We start from the raw sequence: 23,098 nt of genomic DNA on the forward strand, positions 1-23,098 counted from the left end.
CTCAACACAACTGAACACTTTGTGGGAGATTTTTTTTAGATATATTAGACAGTGCTCTCCACTACTGTTAAACCAACACTAAGTAACTTTTCAACCTTCATAAAATATTTTCATAACTTTTGTGATGATACATTGACTTAGAACAAGTTGAATGACACCTCTGTCATGGTCTGAGGGGGTCTGTATCTCTTTCTCTGGCACTAAGCAGCTTTGAGGAGCATGGTAGGAACCCTGCTCTCACTTTACTTTCACTTTCACTTTTGCGAGTCACAACAAGGAGGGAGCAGGCAAAACAGCACTTTAGCAATGGATTATGTTTGTGTTTTCACTTTGAAATGATCCACTGGAAATAGAAACTTAGTTTTGATGTCTTCTGTTAATTTTAATGCAGGATATTTACAGGGCTTCACGCTAGTGTTCATGGGAAATGGAGTCTTCCTTCAGGCAAAACACTACCGCTTTGGTCCACAGGCGCCGCCAAACTCAACCAAAACTGAAAGTTCTTTAGTACTGCTTGACAAAAGGGTTCATCCCTGCAGCTGAGCTCAGAGAAACTAAGAATCAATACCACAAAGCAGAATGTGGTGCCTCAACAACTTCCTAAAACACTTTATGTTCACGTTTTCTCTAATTTACCATCCATATGTTTGGGGCTTGTGTGATTAAATACACACTCAGACATGAACACACTCACACAACCCACAACCTGTGACTAAGTACTGTCCGTCCAGTCGGTCAGTCAATAATTCAAGAGACTCTCAGGAGTAAATGAAATGAGTATATTATGTCTTAAGTGCTCTCAGTACTGTAAGTGGACCTTTCACACTGTTGAGTCTCAGACCACAAACTCTTGTCTGAACCACGGCAGAACACACACTCACACACACAAGACTTCACACATCACACTACACACATTTACAGATTTTAGAGATGGATGCATGTCTGTGCTTCTGTGCACTGAACAAACATAAGCACATGGCTGTAAACAAATGCAGATTCTTCTATATTTGCAGTCATATTTAAGTGTGTATTTTGTGTGTGTGTGTGTTTTCCAAAACCATATGCAGGTACTGAGAGAGTCTGAGCAGGAGGAGAGTGAGTTGGCAGACACAGCAGACATCTAGCTGGTGACCTTCTACATCAAATAGGTGACTGGAGCCAATTCCAACCAGGGGAGTCCACACACACACACACACACACACACACACACACACACACACACACACACACACACACACACACACACACACACACACACACACACACACACACACACACACACACACACACACACACACACACACACACACACACACACTCTCCCCACACATAAAAATGCCACTCCTTCCCACACAGCCAAGTTTCACCACAGGGGAGAATACTGAAGATGGATAACTTGAGTTGCTGCTGCCAATATCTTCATCTGACCTTGATTCAGCTTGAAAGAAAAAAGTTGTGCACACAAGCAGCACCAAGAAGGTTCGACCGAACGGCTCGGCTATTTAGGATTCAGTGAAAGTGTAATGATCCCCGTGGCAAAAGTAAGTCCAATAATAAACAGTATTGGTTTGCTTAAAAGGCAAAAGCCTGTTTCTCAGCAGCTGTTGAAGGAGAGGAGGGATGTCTCATTCACTCTTTTGCGCATCTGTAACTTCTCTTTGCAGTGCCTAGTCATGCATGGTTATACTTGAATTAATGGAAACATTTGATTTTATTCCCTTCGACATCAGAATGTGTTTTGTGATTGTGCAAATCCTGGCAAAGTTAATCACTCGGTAAATATTCCAACATCCCCCGGGCTTCACAGGTTAAATCCTTCAAATTACACTCCGTATCTGACCTTGAAAACACCACCACAGCAACTCACCGTGCCATTTTAATCAGCTGGAAGGCACAGGGCAACACTTCACATGTAATTATCATGTCTATTGTACATGTAGTCCAGAGAGACTTTGCTAGTTGCCGTGTGTGGGTGGAGATAAAGAAGAGAGGTTCTCTCGCCGACGTACGCATGCATGGAAACACTCAAGCGTTCAGACACAGAGGAAGATCAAGGGCACACACCATGCGTACAGCTACACACATTAAGAGAGAGAGAGAGTCAGCACACACATGCACAGCAGGGCACAAGTGGTGAAGAGTCATGGGTTTAGTGGGGCGGAAGGTCGGCAGGAAGAACATGCTCCAACCATGAAGATTTCATGGACTTCACTATATGTTTGGTGTGTGGAAAATAAATTATACACACAGACACACACACAAAGACAGACAGAGAGAGAATGAACCAATCTGGGGAAATACACAGAGACAGATAGAGGCCTCCTGTGACCTGTGCATTCACACATGCTAAACCAAACAGACCTACACACACATAAACAAGGACACAAATGAATTATAGAAGCATTCAGTTTGATTCAATCTGATTAAACAGCAGGAAGCTCCAGTTTACAGTTTTCAGACTTTTATTTTCCTAAATTATTTACACCTCTCTCCCTCCCTGTGGCTTTTTCTGTTAAAGTTATGTTTCAGTATAAATCAAAGGAGGTTTGGAAATGTTTATTAGTCAGTTAGAGTGTGTGGCTGCAATCCTGAGGACCCTGTCGCCATGAAACTGTCTTTATGGATATAAGAGCTGAATTAAGTTGTTAACCGTCATTAAACTGTTTTTATTTATTTATTTAGACTTTAACACTGCAGGCATATTTCTTAGACTTAGTTTTGTTTCTAGCTGCACTTCCACTTCTCTGTTCGATATTCATTAGATTACCATGGTTAGCTCTGCTGCTACAGTATAACACAGTGGGCTGTGGTTCTGAGAGCATTTCACTAAAGCCTCATCCCTTTATGATGGATTACATTATCTTCCTGTGCTGTCAGTATATCTTCATGAGTGATGATTTCTGGAGTCATGACTCTAAGTGGCCCAATACAGTCCAATGCTGCCATCTAATGGAGTATTATAGAGTTGCAAGGAAACACACCAGATTAGAAAAGTACTCCAAATACTTACGTAATCAGATACTTAAAAAAAAGAAAATTAATAATACATTTTATTTGTTGGCACCTTTCTCGACACCCAAGGTCACCTTAAAAATAACAGCAAAAATAAACATAAATACAATAGAACAGGAAATACATACAATTACAAAGAAAATACATCCTCTGCCCTTAGACACTCACATCGACTGAAGAAAAACTCCCAGGTAAACCCTTTTAACAGGGAGAAATTTGGAGCAACAGAGGAGGGATCCCTCACCCAGGACGGGCAGACGTGCAATAGATGTTGTATACAGACAAGGAAACAGTTCATAACACAGAATATGCAAACACATGGAAATGGTTAGCCAGAGCTGATGAAGGCAGCTTCTGGTGGGCAGGAAAGGCAGGGAGGGTAGGCCAGCTGAATGGGAGTAGTGGATGGCAGACTGGTTTGTGAGAAGGGAGGCCAGAATCAAATATAGAAAAAAAAAAATATTACTGTATAGGGAGTATAACAATGTAAAAAGGTGTGTTTTGAGGTGGGACTTAAAGGTGTCAATAGAGTCTAGAGCGCGGATGTGTAGTGGGAGTGAGTTCCAGAGTCTAGGTGCAGAGCAGCTGAAAGCCTGAGCACCCATTGAAGTGAGTGAAAATGAAGGGGTGGAAAGCAGAGCGGCAGATGAGGGACGGAGTGAATGGGGTGGGATGGGATGTAAGGTAAGGGTGTAGCATATTAGAGAGATATGGGTGGGGACTGGTTATGAAGAGCTTTGGATGTTAACAGAAGGAGCTTGTATACATTGTTGGACAGGGATGTGAGGAAGTTTTAGAGCCACTGCTGCAAACTTAATGTACCCAGGTTTCAACCAACATACATAGTTCTGTCTTAAAATGTTCATTTTCTGTCACTACCTCATTCTGTTTGTTTATTTATTAGTCCGGGGTTATTGACCCCTACCTCATTATCTCTAATCCCTCGTTATGCTTTCTTTAAGCAAGTAGAACACATCTTTACCATTTTCATTAATTTATTTTAACATCTTTTGTCTTTGTCAGTGACTTTCACTTTATTCTGACTTGATTACTTTCCTCTCATCCCTCTATCTCATTCTGTCTGTGATTGAGAGCTTAATTATTCATCAATTTAAGGTGGAAAGGTGATCTTCTTTAGCATTCAGATGGGACCAAAGTGAGAGGTGACTTTGACTGCTCCTGAACAGAGAGACAAAAATGCTGATAAATCACCATGATACACGCAAAAGCTAAGAAATCCCCACCCACTCATCCACATCCACTCAGCAAAAGTGAGCTTTTATCAAAACTAGCCTGCCAGCTTACAGTGCTGTGGAAAAAAGAGATACCATAAGAGCAGAGGACTGTGTTTTCCTCACGCAGCAGGTAACTGCAGGATATCCACTGTTTTCAGAGATCTCCACAGCAGATAAAGACTCGGCTATATGATTGCAGTAAATGACCCTCACAGAGATACAGTCACAGCGTGTCAGCTCACTGTTACTGATCCTGATATCCTTTAAGTGGATGAATGAGTCTCATGGAGAGTGGAGCCACAGAAACACTTGACTCCTTGAACTTGACATTTGATTAACTAACAACACATTTACAGCAACGTACTGGAGGAACATGCAGAAAGATGGGTGCAACACATTATTGTTTTGGCAGATAGATTTGCACAGTTATGGGGAGGAAGTCGCCAAACTGGTTGGAAATGACTTGCTTAGTGCTTCTTGGTGGAGTTATGATATTACACACAAAGGACAATGTGTCTTGGTTCCCATGCATCTGTAGTGTAGAAGTGATCATTTTAGAAATGTTGAATGGTGTGGATCAGGATTGAGGTTGTCTTTTGAATTTTATGGATAGAAGAGGACAATAAGCAAGAAAATGAGTTTTCTGTGGTTTAGTGTAACAGATCAAGTTCAGTGACACTCCCGTAGGTGATGTGGCCGCTGCATTCAGGGGTTTTGACAGTCTTTTGTGAAAAGGGGAGTAAAAAGAAATGGGCTGAGTGCACAGTGCTGCCTAATGACAGTGGTTTTGGTGGCTGCGTTATCAACCTCCATTGCTAAAGGAAATTGCTGAGAACTTTTAAAGTGCTTCAAGGAGCTTCTTAATCATCTGATGCTAGTGGATGGTGTTGAAAGCAGAGCGGGAATCAATGAAAAGTGGCCAGAGTGGCTGAGTGTGGTATAAGTGAATGCCGGAGACAGGCTACTGCATCATCTGTGCCTGGTGAGTAAACTGGAGGCTTTCCAGGAGTTTAGTGACAGGTGGCTGAATTATGTCCAAAGCCGAGCTGGTCATATTGACTATATTGTTTCTAATTACTAAGTTGCCACGTTCCCTTTGTAGTGTGTGTGCCAGTATCTAATCAGAACCATGTGGGTTTTATTCTCATTATTTTCATTCATTTTAGATAAATCATGCTAGAAGCATTAATTTTCATACTAAGTATTGCAATTCTTTACAAAAAAAAATCATGGGATCTATATGCACAATACATTTACTGTAATTGAAGCCAAATGCTGTGTTGCTGATTCATTCTAGTAACATTATACAATACAATAATTTAGGGTACTCAATAAAGTGCTAAAATGTTTTTTCGATGATAAAATACTGATTTATTTGAAAAAAAAAAAAAACCTGTCAAAGCTAAAAGATAAATGTAATGCTCGTTGTTGTTGGTATTTTGTAGTTCAGTGTGCTAAGAGTGACAGTGTTTGTTTCCAGAGTAGGACTTGCAGTTTTGTGGATGAATGAGCTCATTTTGAGTATGAAGTGTTCTGAGAAACAGTTTTGGGGATGAGATGAACTGTTTAGCTGAGATGCATGACGGAAATGCAGACTGTGTTCAGTAACTTCAGTATTGACCAATGCTTATTAGCAATTGAAATAAAAAACTGTAAATCTTATGCAACTACAGCATAGTCAGGAAGTTGATTTTGAGTGAATATGTCAATCTATTTAGTGAACATTAGGTTTTCCTAGAGGAAGTACAAGTCCAAGAGACACAGCTGCCTACAGAAGCGTTGGTTTTCTTACTAGCATTTAAGAACAACAGCACCCACTACTGGTTACACCAGGGCTGTGCTTACTTTTGGGTCTCATGTAGCACAAAATAACCAAATTCACCTGTGCTGTTCATGTCCAGCATCGACTTTCTGCTATAATGTTTTTCCAAACTGTGAAACAACTCAGCAAATCTACAGGGTACAGAGGGAATGATTTGATTGGTTAATTATCTGATACTCCATGTAGCCAATTGTATTTTCTGTTGAAAAATATAACGTGTATGTCTGTGCCTTTTACTGAGAAGTCATCAGATGCTCTTTCATGTGAGCTCTAATATATTCTGAGGGATCGGTGACATTTCATGCACCTCAGGTCACCAAGGCGCCGTGCCACCCGCCTGATGCCCTTCCTTTGTCTTTTCACCCCATGAATCTCACCCACAATGTTTCCTTGACACTGATGAGCACAACACAATTTCAATAAAACACAGATGGTTTAAGATTTCAAGCACCGCCCGCAAACCTTTCTTTTTTTTTTTGGCATCGAAGTCTCAGGGGAAATAAATGTGTTTTTGTCTTTTTCTGGAGGTGTGAAGTTTGTGTATGCGTGTCTGCTTGTGAGTGTGTACCTGGGGGGCCGAGGGGAGTCCAACGCAGAAGGTTTGGTTGAAATCGGGCCGGTGGTTTTGGAGAAAATGACCCAAAACCACAGAGGTGATTTTCCGAAAAATTTTAACCCTTGTGGTTGTCGAAAAAGTTTTTTTTGACCAAAAAGCAAATTTCTTCAAATTTCTCCAAATTCGGATATGTCATCTGGGGGGCCGAGGGGAGTCCAACACAGAAGTTTGGTCGAAATTAGTATGTAGAGCGGTATATAGCTGGAATATTGTACTTCCTCAGCTGGTCAGCAGGTGTCACTATGCTACAGAGGGAGAGAGGAGTGCAGCTTCATCTATTTTCTAATTATTGCAAAGTGTCACCGATCAGGATGGTGTACACACACACACACACACACACACACACACACACACACACACACACACACACACGCATTTGTATATATATTTAATGATATTGCTGCTTTACAAACTGCAGAGGAAAGCGCTGAGGTGTAATGAGATGACATGATTTTATTTTTGAGCATTGAGCATGTGTGCATGTGTGTGTGTGTTATTTGTAGTTTCACCATTACCAGCATTGAGCTTAGAGAAAAGAAATCTAATAACCCTGTGTCCCAACTTTGCCATAAGGGATCTGCTGATTATCACCCACACATTATATATTCTTACATAGTGTGCTGTGATTACATAGATAGATAGATAGATAGATAGATAGATAGATAGATAGATAGATAGATAGATAGAGTTACATATGGAGTCAATAAAAAAATTGATAGCATAGAGAAAAGAAAAGAAACAGAAGAGCTGGAGTGTGTGGCTCAGTGTGGCCTTGTTTGCTGCTTCATTAATTCTCTCTCCTAAGGACTGCTCTTCATCACCAGTGTGTGCACAAACACGTGCACGCCCAGTATGTCAGCATGATGTTTCTTTAGTATCTGCGTATATATATATATATATATATACAGTATATACATACACACATATATATGTATGTATTATGCATATCAGGCATAATACCCTGTTGTTAGATATCGGGGGATGAGTAAACACATTTTTTTGGTGTGTGTGTGTGTGTGTGTGTGTGTGGTAGTACGTGCTGACTCCACAGCTCATTACAGACCAACAGGGAGTCCTGTGGCCTCCAACTAGCGAGGAGGAAGAGGAGTCTGTGACCCAGACATGAAGGGAGACGCTAGGATGAAGAAACTAACTCTGCCTGGGTCCTGCTCTGCACACTGTCTACTGGCTGACAGCTTCAAACAGCTAACCCTGCATTTCTACCACACTTTGTCTTCTGGCTTTCAGGGATAATTAGCATACACTGTGAATATCAGTCTGACTCTGTGGCTTTATTGAATGACAACCATACATCTATAAGATATGAGTTCCAGTGAGAGCTTGTCGGTGTCAGTCTTGGCAGCAGTAATAGCTTTTTGTGATACTAGATTTTTTTTTGCATATATTGAGGTCATCACATGTTATAGTAAAGCTTCAGGGTGCATAGAAATAATAAGTAGGATATAAAGTATCTATCTCTATCTATCTATCTATCTATCTATCTATCTATCTATCTATCTATCTATCTATCTATCTATAGTTTCTTGAGAGCTGATCTGATTTTCACAACCCGCAGAATAGTTTCATCTATAATAATAATAATATTTCATATTTTTGTTGTACTCTATAGTTTTGCATCATATATTTTCTGTGTAATATAAGAATCTACAAAGTAACTGGGAGCAAAGTGTGATAAATGTAGTGGGACAGCAAGTACAATGTTTACCTCTGAAAATAAATCCCCTCCTAACAGATATAAGTTAGCATCAGTAGCATCGTAATTTTGTTTGTTTTACATTGTTATGAAGCAGCTCAGCCAAGATAGCTCACAAATAGTTGCCAAGCAAAAGAAAATGTAAAGTGTTTACTCCTAAAAAACCCCCACAAGTGAATAAATAACAGAGTGAAGGAGATGCATGAACAAAAGGAAACCATTAAATGCTAAACAAGAACAAATCAAAACAGCAAACTTATGCAGCATTCAAGTGAACACAACCAGGATAAACAAGAGGAGCAGCAGTGGAGGGGGTCGTTACAATAGCTGAAGGTAACAGGGCATAAATATAAATCTTTTAGTTTGGTAACATCTGGCCCTGACTACGATCACCTATTCTCCTGATGTTTGTTTTTGAAGTGATCTTTGACAGACTTTTTGTGTGACATTAATGCATCTGATGACACTTAACTACTTCAGGCAAAACCTGTTTAAAACAAGAGGAAGTCATTGCTTCCTGTATTGCACATTAGCGATATTGATGGCGTACCTCTTCAACATCTGAGACACCTGTGAAGATTACTTTCCCTTCAGGCAATAAGTCATTTCAAGGTACACTATTATCACAATCACAGCCGACAAAGTGCTGGAGAGGGAACTTGACCAGCTGTGAGCGACCACGCACACAAAGTTTGATATTGTACTTTCAAGAGTTTGCTCTAAATTAGATGCGAGTCAGTCGCTGTTTTCATTTGGAATAAAATGTAGACGATACTAGGATCTGGGAGTGTGAAAGAAAAGTGAGATGGAGCTGCTGTGGTAGTGATTAGAGAACAAATCAAATGTCATCAATTTTTCATCCATAAACCAACCTTTTTGTCAACTTAAGAGTGTCATTTTATTTTATTTTCAACATTTATTTTCATGTGTCTCTCAGACATCAAACATTTCACTTCAATCAAATCCTTAGCCACCCAGCTAAAACTATTACCTATTGCAGAAAATGTAACGCTTCTTTCATTATTATTATTATTTACAAAATGACGTGCCTTGTAACATTGGTTATCGCGCACAGCTCGATATTCAGACTCATTTCAGGCTACGGTTTGGCCTGGAGGTGCAATGGTAATCAAGGATGTGGGTTGGAGAAGTTTTTTTAAGCCTTAAGGCAACTTATGAGTTGAGACTAAATATTAACACACACAAGTGCATAGTGCAGATGGAGATAACAAACGCAGATAACAGATGGGTTGGAGCTGTTTTTTCTCACCGTTTGAGCCACTTGGGATGTGCAACTCAATATCAGGCAAATTTTGTACATTCAGTGTAGCAGCATACACATTTCCTCGTAACGTGGATCTGAAAAAATACAACAAAAATATAATTTTAGAAGGTTTGAAGGAGGAGAGTGCAGTTTAAAAGGTCATCAGTGTCACAGAAGTATCAAGCAGTTCCCACAGTTTAAAGACATGCACACTAACTTGACTGCCATCTAAAAAATTGCCCGTAAGTGTGAATGTGAGCGTGTGTTATTTGCTCCAGCCTTCCTGCAACCCAGTACGGATAAGTGGTATAGCCGATGGATGGATGGATGATGGGAAATATTGTGTGTGTTAGCAGACGCCAGAGACAAATAATACACATATTCAATTCTAGATGAAACATGGTGGCCTGAAACCTCGCGGATAATGCGACAGAGAAATTGGAGAGCGGAAACACGGAAATCAGGCTGGATTCATATTAGCAGAATAACAACCAACCCTTCACCACTGACCCCCTTCGCTACTGTACTCACATATACACAACGGTGTGTCAAGAATTTATTCGTACTGAGCTGAAAGATCCCAAAGTGCTCGTCCTCCCTACACCCGGAGAGCACGAGGATAAAAAACAACAACAACAGCCGCATAATAACATTCTGAAATCCTCCATTATTCCAGCTGAGACATCTGCTTCTGTAATGAAACCAGCAAACAAACACACATAATTCAAACAGCCAGTCGGTTCTGCATCGAGTGGAAATGAGCAAAAAAAAAAAAGTCCAATAATTATTGCTGCAGGAAAATGATGAAGTACCACACTTAGACCTAACCGGCCTTATTTACACTCATTTGTTAGGAGCAATTCAGGAGGTAAAACACTTTGTTGTGTGTGTGTGTGTGTGTTTGTAAATAGTAAATGTACTGCATTATAGTGCTTTTCTAGTCTTATTGACCATTCAAAGTGTATGTGTGCAGTTTCTTCTGCAAATGGGAAAGTTTTTTTTATTGAGATTACATGAGGTTAAAGTAAACAGTCAGGTGGATGAGAGTCAGGATGATGTTGCAGCAGGGAATAAAATGTGTAGACAGGCCACACATAAAAGAAAACAGGTATAGTAAGTGGAGCAAACAGGCCTAGAGTCACAGTGAGGGAGGGATGCCAACAGACGTGGAGTTGTTTCAACTTTCATAAACCATCTCTCTCCCACGGCTTTGCATACTGACTTCTCAGCCCCCACTTGTTATCTGTGACCGAACAAGATGCACTGGGAAACGAGAGAAACAGAATATGAGAAATGGCAGAAAGGAAGTCAAGAAACATGAAGAGAAAGAAGAGAAAACCGAGAGCAAAAGCTGTGACGGAGAGAGACCTCAAGCAGATAGTGAGGAGAGAAATTAGCCGAGACAGCCAAAAAGAAAAAGAAGAGACGAAAGGATGGAGAGAGAAGAGAGAGGGCAGCAGAAATCGACAATTAAAGACAAAGAGCGAGGAGGAGATGAATTATGCATTGGTGTGACTAGAGGGCAGGAGGAAACCAATCTGGAGGGGAGGAGATGCCAGACTGATACAAGCTCTGCTTATCTCTACAGTGACCTTCTCTACCTGTCCCACTCTGCTAAAACCAGTCCAACCGAGGTCGAGGAAATGAGAGAGGGAGAAAAGGCAGAAGACAGAAAAGCATGCGAACTGCAGAAAGCGAGGGGTAGAGATAAAAATAGAAAGAGAGGGACTGATGTGTGAATCAAAGACACTGTGTGCTAAAAAAAGAGATAAAAGTAAATAAGTGATTGTGAGAGAAGACTGTAGAGAGGTGCAGAAGGAGAGGCTTTTAAGGACAGGAGCAGGGGAGGAGTTGAGACGGGAGAGTCACACACCTTGGCAGAGCGTGTAGAGGTGAGAGGAGATGATGAAGTTGATTATTATCTTTCTATCGTTCTTGGATTAAGTGAAAGTATCACTCCCTGGGTGAGAATGAGTCTGTCCCCCTGTGAAAAAAAAGGCCATATGCGTGGAAGAATGATCATATCTTTAATCAAGTGTATAGATTTTCAGTTTGAGAGCATGATTTCATCAATCAATTTGTAAGCCCTGCGGAGACACCCGGAGATGCCGAAAAAATTTTTTTTGACCAAAAATCAAACTTCTCCAAATTCGAAATGAAATGAAAATTTCTTGAAATTTCCCCAAACTCGGATATATCATCTGGGGGTCCGAGGGGAGTCCAAGGCACAAGGTTTGGTTGAAATCAGGCCGGTGGTTTTGGAGAAAATGACCAAAAACCACACAGGCCATTTTTGAGAAAAATGTTACATTTTGGGCCAAAAATGAACATTTCTTCAAATCTCCCCAAACACGGATATATCATCTGGGGGCCCGAGGGGAGTCCAAGGCACAAGGTTTGGTTGAAATCGGCCCGGTGGTTTTGGAGAAAATGACCAAAAACCACACGGGCCATTTCTGAGAAAAACTTTACATTTTGGGCCAAAAATGAAAATTTCTTCAAATCTCCACAAACTTGGATATATCATCTGGGGGTCCAAGGGGAGTCCAAGGCACAAGGTTTGGTTGAAATCGGCCCGGTGGTTTTGGAGAAAATGACCAAAAACCACATGGGCCATTTCTGAGAAAAACTTTACATTTTGGGCCAAAAATGGAAATTTCTTCAAATCTCCCCAAACTCGGATATATCATCTGGGGGTCCAAGGGGAGTCCAAGGCACAAGGTTTGGTTGAAATCGGCCTGGTGGTTTTGAAGAAAATGACCAAAAACCACACAGGCCATTTTTGAGAAAAACACCCACCCCGCGGGTTACATTTTGGGCCAAAAATGAAAATTTCTTTAAATCCAACCAAACTCGGATATATCATCTGGGGGTCCGAGGGGAGTCCAAGGCACAAGGTTTGGTTGAAATCGGGCCGGTGGTTTTGGAGAAAATGACCAAAAACCATACAGGCCATTTCTGAGAAAAACATTACATTTTGGGCCAAAAATGAAAATTTCTTCAAATCTCCCCAAACTCGGATATATCATCTGGGGGTCCGAGGGGAGTCCAAGGCACAAGGTTTGGTTGAAATCGGGCCGGTGGTTTTGGAGAAAATGACCAAAAACCACACAGGCCATTTTTGAAAAAAAACGTTACATTTTGGGCCAAAAATGAAAATTTCTTCAAATCTCCCCAAACTCGGATATATCATCTGGGGGTCCGAGGGGAGTCCAAGGCACAAGGTTTGGTTCAAATCGGGCCGATGGTTTTGGAGAAAATGACCAAAAACCACACAGGCCATTTTTGAGAAAAACGCCCACCCCGCAGGTTACATTTTGGGCCAAAAATGAAAATTTCTTTAAATCCAACCAAACTCGGATATATCATCTGGGGGTCCGAGGGGAGTCCAAGGCACAAGGTTTGGTTGAAATCGGGCCGGTGGTTTTGGAGAAAATGACCAAAAACCACACAGACCATTTTTGAAAAAAACGTTAAATTTTGGGCCAAAAATGAAAATTTCTTCAAATCTCCCCAAACTCGGATATATCATCTGGGGGTCCGAGGGGAGCCCAAGGCACAAGGTTTGGTTCAAATCGGGCCGATGGTTTTGGAGAAAATGACCAAAAACCACACAGGCCATTTTTGAGAAAAACGTTACATTTTGGGCCAAAAATGAACATTTCTTCAAATCTCCCCAAACTCGGATATATCATCTGGGGGTCCGAGGGGAGCCCAAGGCACAAGGTTTGGTTGAAATCGGGCCGGTGGTTTTGGAGAAAATGACCAAAAACCATACAGGCCATTTCTGAGAAAAACGTTACATTTTGGGCCAAAAATGAAAATTTCTTCAAATCTCCCCAAACTCGGATATATCCTCTGGGGGTCCGAGGGGAGTCCAAGGCACAAGGTTTGGTTGAAATCGGGCCGGTGGTTTTGGAGAAAATGACCAAAAACCATACAGGCCATTTCTGAGAAAAACATTACATTTTGGGCCAAAAATGAAAATTTCTTCAAATCTCCCCAAACTCGGATATATCATCTGGGGGTCCGAGGGGAGTCCAAGGCACAAGGTTTGGTTGAAATCGGGCCGGTGGTTTTGGAGAAAATGACCAAAAACCACACAGGCCATTTTTGAAAAAAACGTTACATTTTGGGCCAAAAATGAAAATTTCTTCAAATCTCCCCAAACTCGGATATATCATCTGGGGGTCCGAGGGGAGCCCAAGGCACAAGGTTTGGTTTAAATCGGGCCGATGGTTTTGGAGAAAATGACCAAAAACCACACAGGCCATTTTTGAGAAAAACGCCCACCCCGCGGGTTACATTTTGGGCCAAAAATGAAAATTTCTTCAAATCTCCCCAAACTCGGATATATCCTCTGGGGGTCCGAGGGGAGTCCAAGGCACAAGGTTTGGTTGAAATCGGGCCGGTGGTTTTGGAGAAAATGACCAAGAACCACACAGGCCATTTTTGAGAAAAACATTACATTTTGGGCCAAAAATGAAAATGTCTTCAAATCTCCCCAAACTATCATCTGGGGGTCCGAGGGGAGCCCAAGGCACAAGGTTTGGTTCAAATCGGGCCGGGGGTTTTGGAGAAAATGACCAAATACCACACAGGCCATTTTTGAGAAAAACGTTACAGTTTGGGCCAAAAATGAACATTTCTTCAAATCTCCCCAAACTCGGATATATCATCTGGGGGTCCGGGGGGAGTCCAAGGCACAAGGTTTGGTTGAAATCGGGCCGGTGGTTTTGGAGAAAATGACCTAAAACCACACAGGCAATTTTTGAGAAAAAAGTTACATTTTGGGCCAAAAATGAAAATGTCTTCAAATCTCCCCAAACTCGGATATCATTTGGGGGTCCGAGGGGAGTCCAACGCAGAAGGTTTGGTTGAAATCGGGGCGGTGGTTTTGGAGAAAATTACCAAAAACACACAGGTGATTTTGAAAAAATTTTAATCTGCAGGGTTGTCAATTATTATTATGTTTTTTGACCAGAAATGAAAATTTCTCTAAATTTCTCCAAACTTGGATATATCATCTGGGGGTCGGAGGGGAGTCCAACGCAGAAGGTTTGGTTGAAATCGGCCCGGTGGTTTTGGAGAAAATTACCAAAAACATACAGAAACATTTTAACCCGCGGGGTTGTTGATTTTTTTTTTTTAGCCTTAGTCACTGTCAGTCAAATCTGATCAAACAGCACCCAACAGTCGTTATGAAGCAGACTAACTGGGCCTGTTAATGATTTCGATTTCATGCTATAATCAGTGTTTTCATATTAATAATTGACAAGGTGGGTGCTTGTATGTCAAAAGAAAAGTTAACACCTGAATCTTGTAGTCTGTTTCAGTTTTTCCAGCTTGCAGCTTCAATGTTTTACTTCATTCAGTTCTATCAGCAAGCGTCATCATTTAGCAGTGAAAGCCATAAATAAATATTATTCTAAATTGGGACAAGAACTGAGAATAAATATTGGGCTTAATTTACAGTAGATCACCAGGAACAGACTCCAAATAAATGTGTATGCTGATTGGTATTGGCTGGATAAACAGAACAGATTGCTAACAAGGTCAACATATCAATTTACAACATGATAATGTCAGTTGTGTTTACAGCTTGTTTCTACTTCTCCCCCATGACCTCAAAAATCTTACTTATGAATAATATTTCCCATTGAATGTTAAAGAGAAACACTTTTACCTAATTTTTTCAGAGACTTAAAACACACACTCATATAAATATTTAAATCAACATTCTCTTTGCTTGTATCTGTTAACTTTGTAATGATCTAATTTGAATGCTTTACATGATTTTGTGGTATTTCTGCTTCTATTTTTAGACTGGATTCACAGTATTTTACACTCACTTACGTGATCAAACAGTCTTGCCAGTTGTTGGTATGTCTAATCTGAGCTGCACTTGTCCCAGACAGATTTTACTAATATCCTTATAATGTCATGAAGATGAAGAATAGTTGGAGGAGGACAGCTGTTGCTGGACTTAATGTTTGCTGTGAGCCAGTGGCTGTGATTCAGGTGCTGGCACCAGGCAGGTGAGTGTGAGTGTGCCTCCACTCTGTGGTCTATTAATGCTGGATGCAGCACACATTGCTTTCTCTCATTCTGCTTCTTTATATGCAAATACAGCAGGCATGTGAAATTTAATGAAGTCTCTCTGTATGCTGCAGGATTTTGGCCTCCAAGGCTGAGGTGTTTTGGTAGTGTTTGTCCATAGTGATGTATCTCTCTCTCTCTCTCATTTTGAAAGTCTTTGGTCAGGTGAAGTTGAGGGCAGAGGTGCGATTGTCTACTAATTTTTTAAGAGTTTGGTTAGAGCACAAAATACTTAATGCATTTTATGATTTGGTACTCTTCAAATAAAATATTTGAGAGAGTGAAGAGTGAATTGAATTGGTGCTAGCACAGATAGATGTTTCCCCTTTGATTTTAGTTTATTTATATGAAAACAACAACAACAATTACAAAAATAAACCTTTTAACATTTTCAGTGGTGGGGTTTTTCACCCATTGCAGAGACTGGTTGGTCTGATTCAGAATGTGTAGGGCCCGCTGCAAAGCTCTGCAGCGGGTGTGTTACACAATCAATCTGTCAACAAAGCAGACAGTCAATCAGCCTGTCACCCTGTCTCAAAACTAGCCAGTCACTCAGTTGTCCACAAATCAGTCACCCAGTCAAATGATAGGCAAATAGTCAGCAAACCACTCAGCTGTTCAGTCAGACTGTCAGATTTGTCACAACAGAACCTTCCTGCGCGACACAGTAAGAAAGCAATTTCTGTCGGCACCAAACATGTCAACACACTGCCCTGAAGAATGGATCAAATTTGTCAAAGTGTTTGAATGGAACGAGTTTAGGACGGATGGAAAAACAGCTACATGAAAGACACAAATCACCGTTTCCTTTCCACATGAAGTGCACAGAGGAGAATGGGGGCATAATGTAGGAGTCAGAGCCTGCATCAGCACATCAAGTTATTGAAAATGCATATACACGAATGAACAGGAATATGCACAAAGAAGAAAACACCTTTCAAACAGACTCACAAAATTATATATGCTCAAGTAACATTACAGAAAAGTGTGTGCACACAATGACAGCCTGACCAGGGACAAAGACTGCAAATTAGCTGAAGCTAGACGTCTTGTATGCATCGCATTTTTCATTCTTTGTGGCAATGTTGTATGTATCGTCCCTGCAAAATAAACATTAAAATAAATAAATAAAGATGGAGATGTAATGTAAAATCAAAGAGAGATTATATACTTCATACAAATGTTAAGTGTGTTTTAATATGAAATGAGGACAAACATGAAAAGAGAATATTCTCTTTGGGAAGATGGAGAGGAGACGCTGCATTGTTAGATTGTCAGGCATGTAGAATTACTGCCTTGCATCTGTATCCTTCAGACAAATTTCAGGTCACATTGCTGTTTATTCACATAACATCAAAATGGAAAAACTTAAGCACACCTCAAAAGATAGACAGGTGCGTCAGAGAGGACCAAACAGCCAACAAAGTTCAACAGAGAAAACTCCCGCACATTGTCTTCACTTGCATTAGGTTACATTTCAGCAAAAAAGACCGTACCTGAAGAAGGTCTTTTCGAATTTGACCAAAACACTGTCAACCCAACAAACCTGATGCAAGTGAAGACACACCTAACATGAAAATATATAGCATATGTCCCAATTACATTTTAGCATCCTTGATTCCAAGTGAAAGTTTTGTGCTAAATTTCCTTGAAGGTGTAACTGAGATGTTGCGTTCACATGGCCTAAACTGTGAGACCGCCACACCCTTGATTTTTGACTTTGACCCCAAAAATCTAATCAGCTTATTCCTGGTACTCGTGACTTTTGGGTTTACTCCGAAAACAGGATGAACAGACAACTGGAATACAGAATTTTAGACAGACAGGAGCTACACAAATCTGATTTCCCTGCTGTTCCCCACCTGTCCAGCAGATGTCGCCAGTGAGCCTTCCTGCCTCTTGCCATCACCTCCTGATCCCGCATCTGTTCCCTGTTTCCACAGTAGCTCCCAAGCATATCAGACTTGCAGGTTGCACTCATCGCTTGTCTACCTCTGTGTCCTCATTTGAACCCTAACCTCCATGTCTTGACTTGTGGTACTGTTGCTTGTTTTGACTGATTTCCTTCTGCCGTCTGTCTCTGTGTCGACTGTACACATCTGCCAGGACTGATGCACCAGGGGAAAGGAAAATGAGTGGGAGTTTTATGCTGCAGTTGTTATCATTCACTATAACAGGTCACTAATGACTGACCAATCTGTTTGACTGACCGATATTTCATTGGACACAGAAGCTGTCATAACGATATAGGACCAGTTATTTCAGGTTCATTACAGTTGATGTTGATTTAGTCTTTCTAGCTGTCGAGTCACTTGTGATCACTTTTTTGGAGATTTTTTACTAAACCCAATATAAACTTTCCATAGAGAAAATAAACCCTGCTTTCAATTTATGGTACATGATTTGGATTTGTACTGATGGTGGCATTTTTTCAGCCTTGTTAAGTGAACTGTAAACACTTTCTCATAAAGATTAAGAGCACACACACCTGATAATGCCTCAGATCACACCTCTAAGTAGCCAAGTTTTTGCCCATCTCACGCCCTCCCCTCTTCCCTGCTCCATTTGTTTTTTTCTTTCACTCTATCTCAGTTCCTCTGTGTTGTTATCTATGCTCTCCTCTCTCTCCTTTTTTGTTTCATCTTCTTCCAGTATCTATGGGCTTTCTCCAGCTTCTCTCATTATCTCCCTCTATCTCGTTCGATCTATCTCCTCTTTGCTTTGGCTGCCGTCCTGTTTGGCCTTCTCTCGCTCTTCTTCTCCCTCAGATCACTGATCTCTCTCTCTCTCTCTGTGTGTGATGAAGCCTGAGGAAGTCAGCATCCGGTGAAGCTGCTTCCTTGCTGAGCTTGACATCGATTACAAAAACACGTCAACCTACTCCAAACAAAACACGTATAATTTCTGGTTTAACTGGAATCACAGCTGGTAGGCATGGGGAGCTTAAGCTGTTAAGAGCACTTCTGTGATGAATTACAAAGAACAAAACAATATTTATGTGTTATATTCTGGGAGTTGGGGCCTAAATCTTAATGAGATATTTGTTAAATTCAGATGGATCTGTGGATTGTTTTGTTGCTGTGTGGCTGTGATCAGGGAGCTGTGTGTGTGTGTGTTTGTGTGGCATTGTGGTTAAGCTTTGTAATTGCAGTGGACTGACACCAGCCGGTGGAGTGATGAATGAGACGTCAACTTGCTTCTGACTCAGACCCAAATCCTACTGCCCTGTAGGCTACTGTCTCTATAGTTGAAAGCATGCACTCTTACATGTGCATATTTGAAAGGTTGTGCACATATGTTGATCCAATTAAAATGTTTAAATGAAATCTAAAAGGATTCAGAATATAATCAATTACAGACTAATGATGTATGCAGCTTGTTTTTAGTCATTCCCTTTGCTAGGCCTCCACTCTGGACTAGAGTAAAATATATTAGCAGCTATCAGATTGTCAGACATTAAATTTGATAACCATGGCCCCATGCAAAGGATGCATAGCCTACTAATGGCTATTATGAGCAAATTGAACTGCTAGCATATGGCTAAAAACTCACATCCCAAAGGAACATTTGCCTGTTCTGAAATAAGTTTTGAGTGAGAAACTTATTGACAGTGACAAGTAATAGGACTGGTGTTGAACTGCTGGTGAGGTAAGTGTTTCCTCAGTCACATTATCTCCCTGAGCTTCTAACTGTTTCCTCTCTACTATTTGGTTTATTCTCCTCTGGCATTTAATTCAATTAAAAGTCATTGAGAAAAATACTCAGCTGCTAACAGGCTTGCTAACACTGAGTTAGCAAACATGAAATCAACAGAACAATACATTTCAATGCTTAATTAAAAACAAACTATTTCTTTTTGTGTTATAGGCTACACTCTGTCAGACGAGGTTCCACAGCACCGTCAAAAAATAGCCTCCACTGTTTTTTGACTCTCTGGCTTGCCATCTCCTTAAAGGTCAGGGCTGTCAACACTGCTTGGTCTGATCAAAGGTGTGAATTCGTATGTCAAAGTTCACCAGAGTTGAACTCGAAGCACAATGTTTGAACAGATTACTGTTGCCTCCTCAACTGGATCCAGACATTTTTAAATCCTGCTTTGTTCAGGCTTTTAATCTTGTTTTGTGTTGTGTTTACTGCACCCTCTGTCTACAGAAACACTCATTAAGTGGTACATCACACTATACAAGCCAACTGTTAATGGTAGAGATGGACAGAGGAGAGGAGGAGATACAGAGAAGTGCAAGATAGCAGAAAAAGAAGAAGAAAAGAAAAAATGAAAATGAAAAAATGAAGAATGACACATTCTCAAATGTCCCAGAAAGCAGCACCAAGCTCAGCTGCTGTTGTAATATTTAATAAGACAAGATGCCGGGCACTTAGTCACACTGTTAATCGCCCTTCAGCCAACCAGCACACACTCAACAGCTTGAATATGTGAATGTACTACAACTGTGGTTAGCCTCCCCTCCTCTGTGAAACATCTGTTACTGCATTGCAGAGGCTGTTGAGAGGCAGGTGGAAAAAGAGCAATTTTATGTTTCTCCAACCGAGAGAAGTTATTTTGTTTGAGTTAAATCCTAGAAACAGAGGTTCAGAGGTGGGAGGACTTGACGAGCAGAAGATGCCGGGGTCAGATTCTGAGGCCAGCAGGAAAAAAATGCACTGAAAAAAGACGGAGCGGGAAAGAGATGTGTGAGCTGGACTGCAAAAAACAAAACAAAAAGTAGTAGGGAGGTGGGGAGCGAAAGAGAAGTCGGAAATGTAGTAAATGTGAACAATGGAAGTTCAGGTGTGAACATGACAAGAGGTAAATGAAAACTGGGAAGAAAAGATGCATGGTGGAGGAAGGGAGGGAGGAAAAGAAGAGAGGATGAAAGCCCTCAGAATGTTAACATGTGTTTACTTACATTGCAGAGGTCAGGTTTGAGGGTCAGGAGATGAAAATACTAATAATGGAGAGAGGGAAGCGGTGGAAGCTTTGTAGATTTAATAGAACAAACATCTGAAATAGATGAAAGGTCAGGTCAGCAAATCCCCCAAAACAACATCTCCAGGTTAGGTTCAGTGTCAAAGGCCAAATGAATTATGGGAGGAAATAGCATCAGGTAATTACAGAGAGCCACAACCATGATTTTTCAGGAGACAGTAAATGCAACACAATACTTTTGTATAATCATATAAATCTTACACTGGAGAATTCTGCTATTATTTTTATATCTCATCTACATGGCAGAGTATCATAAAACTGCACGTAAATGCAATCTCTACCACTGGAGAATGCTGATTACATTGCTGGTGTCATAGCTCACTACTGGCAAATAAACTACTCTTGAAGTGAGAGATATTTTACTTTGAAAGGCTGAATATCGGCAAAGTCAAGATCAAAAATTGTATCAATTTGGACTCATCGGCCATCTCTGCTGGAGTCTGAGTGCAAACAGATGTGTAAAGCCACAGATTGCTGTCTTGCAATATATTCGATTGACAGGGTAATGCGTACCTCTGCCCTATAAAATGACAGTTATTAAGGCTACACATATATCCACACGCACACCCAAGGAGATAGAGGAGACTCTGAGAAGATAACAACAAAGGTGAGACAGAGAGGGGGAGTAAGCAATTTTCTCCTCGCAGCAAAAATACGGTCAGATTGGGCCGTTTTCAACAAATCCTCGTCTGACAGAGGAATGGCAGCGAAATGAGCAGGAGCAGCACTGGAGTGAAAGAGGGAAAAGGGAAGCCAGTAAAAAGAAGGAGAGATATGGAAAGGTGAGGAATTAATAAAAAAGATGAGCTGAAGGTGAGAATACAGGAAGAGAAAAAAGACAATGTGATGATGAATTAGAAAACAAAAGGAACATGATGATGAGATGTGTCCCAACAATGGCGGGGCAAGACGTAGAGAAAATGCACGAGCGGCTTGTAACATCTGCTGCTGGATGTGAAATGGTTTTCTGAAAGGTCAAAGTCGTGGTGGGGCATTTAGGGATAAGTGGGTGTAGCTCAAGTTCAGGTCTTTGCTGCCTTCAGGTGATTTGAAGCTGTTCGCCATCCAACATTTGAACCGTGCCTGCTGCAGAGACAATGAGGGGATGTTACCTGAATGAGCATATGGCTTTTTATCACGCGTCGCCATTTGTCACTCTCTACAAAGCTCCTGCAATAGATGTGAGGATGGAAATGTTGCCTACGGTGTGACTGACTCATATCCTCCAGAGAGTATAGATGCATGGGAGTTTGATGTATGCAAATTGGGTCTAAGTAGTCATCACACTGAGTGCTCATCTTTGCTCCCTCTGTAGCTCTGCCTCTCACCTGATAAAGGAGGAGGCATCGTTGAAACGACGCGCAGCAGGCTTTGTGTATGGCATTTACAGCCTTTCCAGTAATGGCTCATCAAGAAAACATCACGAGTGTTGCTGCTGATATCATGACTGGATTTAACCACAGTCACATTGTGTCTTTGTGCGCACAAGTGTGTGTCTGTACAGCAATTGAATGATAATTAATTACAAGTGATCGTTGTGCCGAGCACGGCCTCTCTTTCATCCAGTTCACCTGTCTGTTTACCTGCTTTTAAGCATGTCAAAGGCATCTTATGCAAATTTCAACCTGTAAAACTTCCAAATGTCATCTTGTTGTGTTTGGAGTGGCTCTCCACCAGAGTGCACTTAACATACACACCAATAATTTGTGGCCGTAATGATCTTATGGTCCATTATACTGTATTTACAGGGGTTTACTGGAACACGTACAGTACAGGAAGTCACAATAGGTGTCACACACTAATCAGTGCCTGTTGTATCAGCGGCATGAGAGGAGTTTGGTTCAACGTGATCGGCTGTATCTCCCTCAAGCCCAGCGCAGTTGTGTTGCTGCCAAAGGCTATTTAGTTCAAAGTGGTAATTACGCCGTGTTAAATGGAGGTGCCATTCTCCACACATCAGCGTGAGTGTCAGACAGCGCGTATTTACATTACAGTGATTTCCAGCATAACATTCAATAACCAAAATTTGACATGCTACCAAGTGCCTAGCTTTTCTCTTTATGTTTCCCTTTGGTGGTTATTGCTTTGATGCACATTAAAGTCATTGGACTTGTTGTTGTAATGCAGCTTGGAACAAATCCTGATCTGGACAGCATATTGTTTCATGCTAATTACTGCTCATGGCTATTAGTCTCTACCCTGTGATGAGGCTGGAGTTTGACCACACATACCAGCTGCAAATGCTCACAGGTTCACAGTGCCATGTATTTTTGGATTTTTTTTTAAAGCTTTAAGTAATATGGCTTTAAGCCACACTCAATTAAATTCTCTACATTTGTTTGCTTTCTC

The sequence above is a fragment of the Trachurus japonicus genome, chromosome 23 (assembly GCF_045865225.1).
Source record: "Trachurus japonicus isolate A0001 chromosome 23, Traja_1.0".
Lineage (NCBI taxonomy): Eukaryota > Metazoa > Chordata > Actinopteri > Carangiformes > Carangidae > Trachurus > Trachurus japonicus.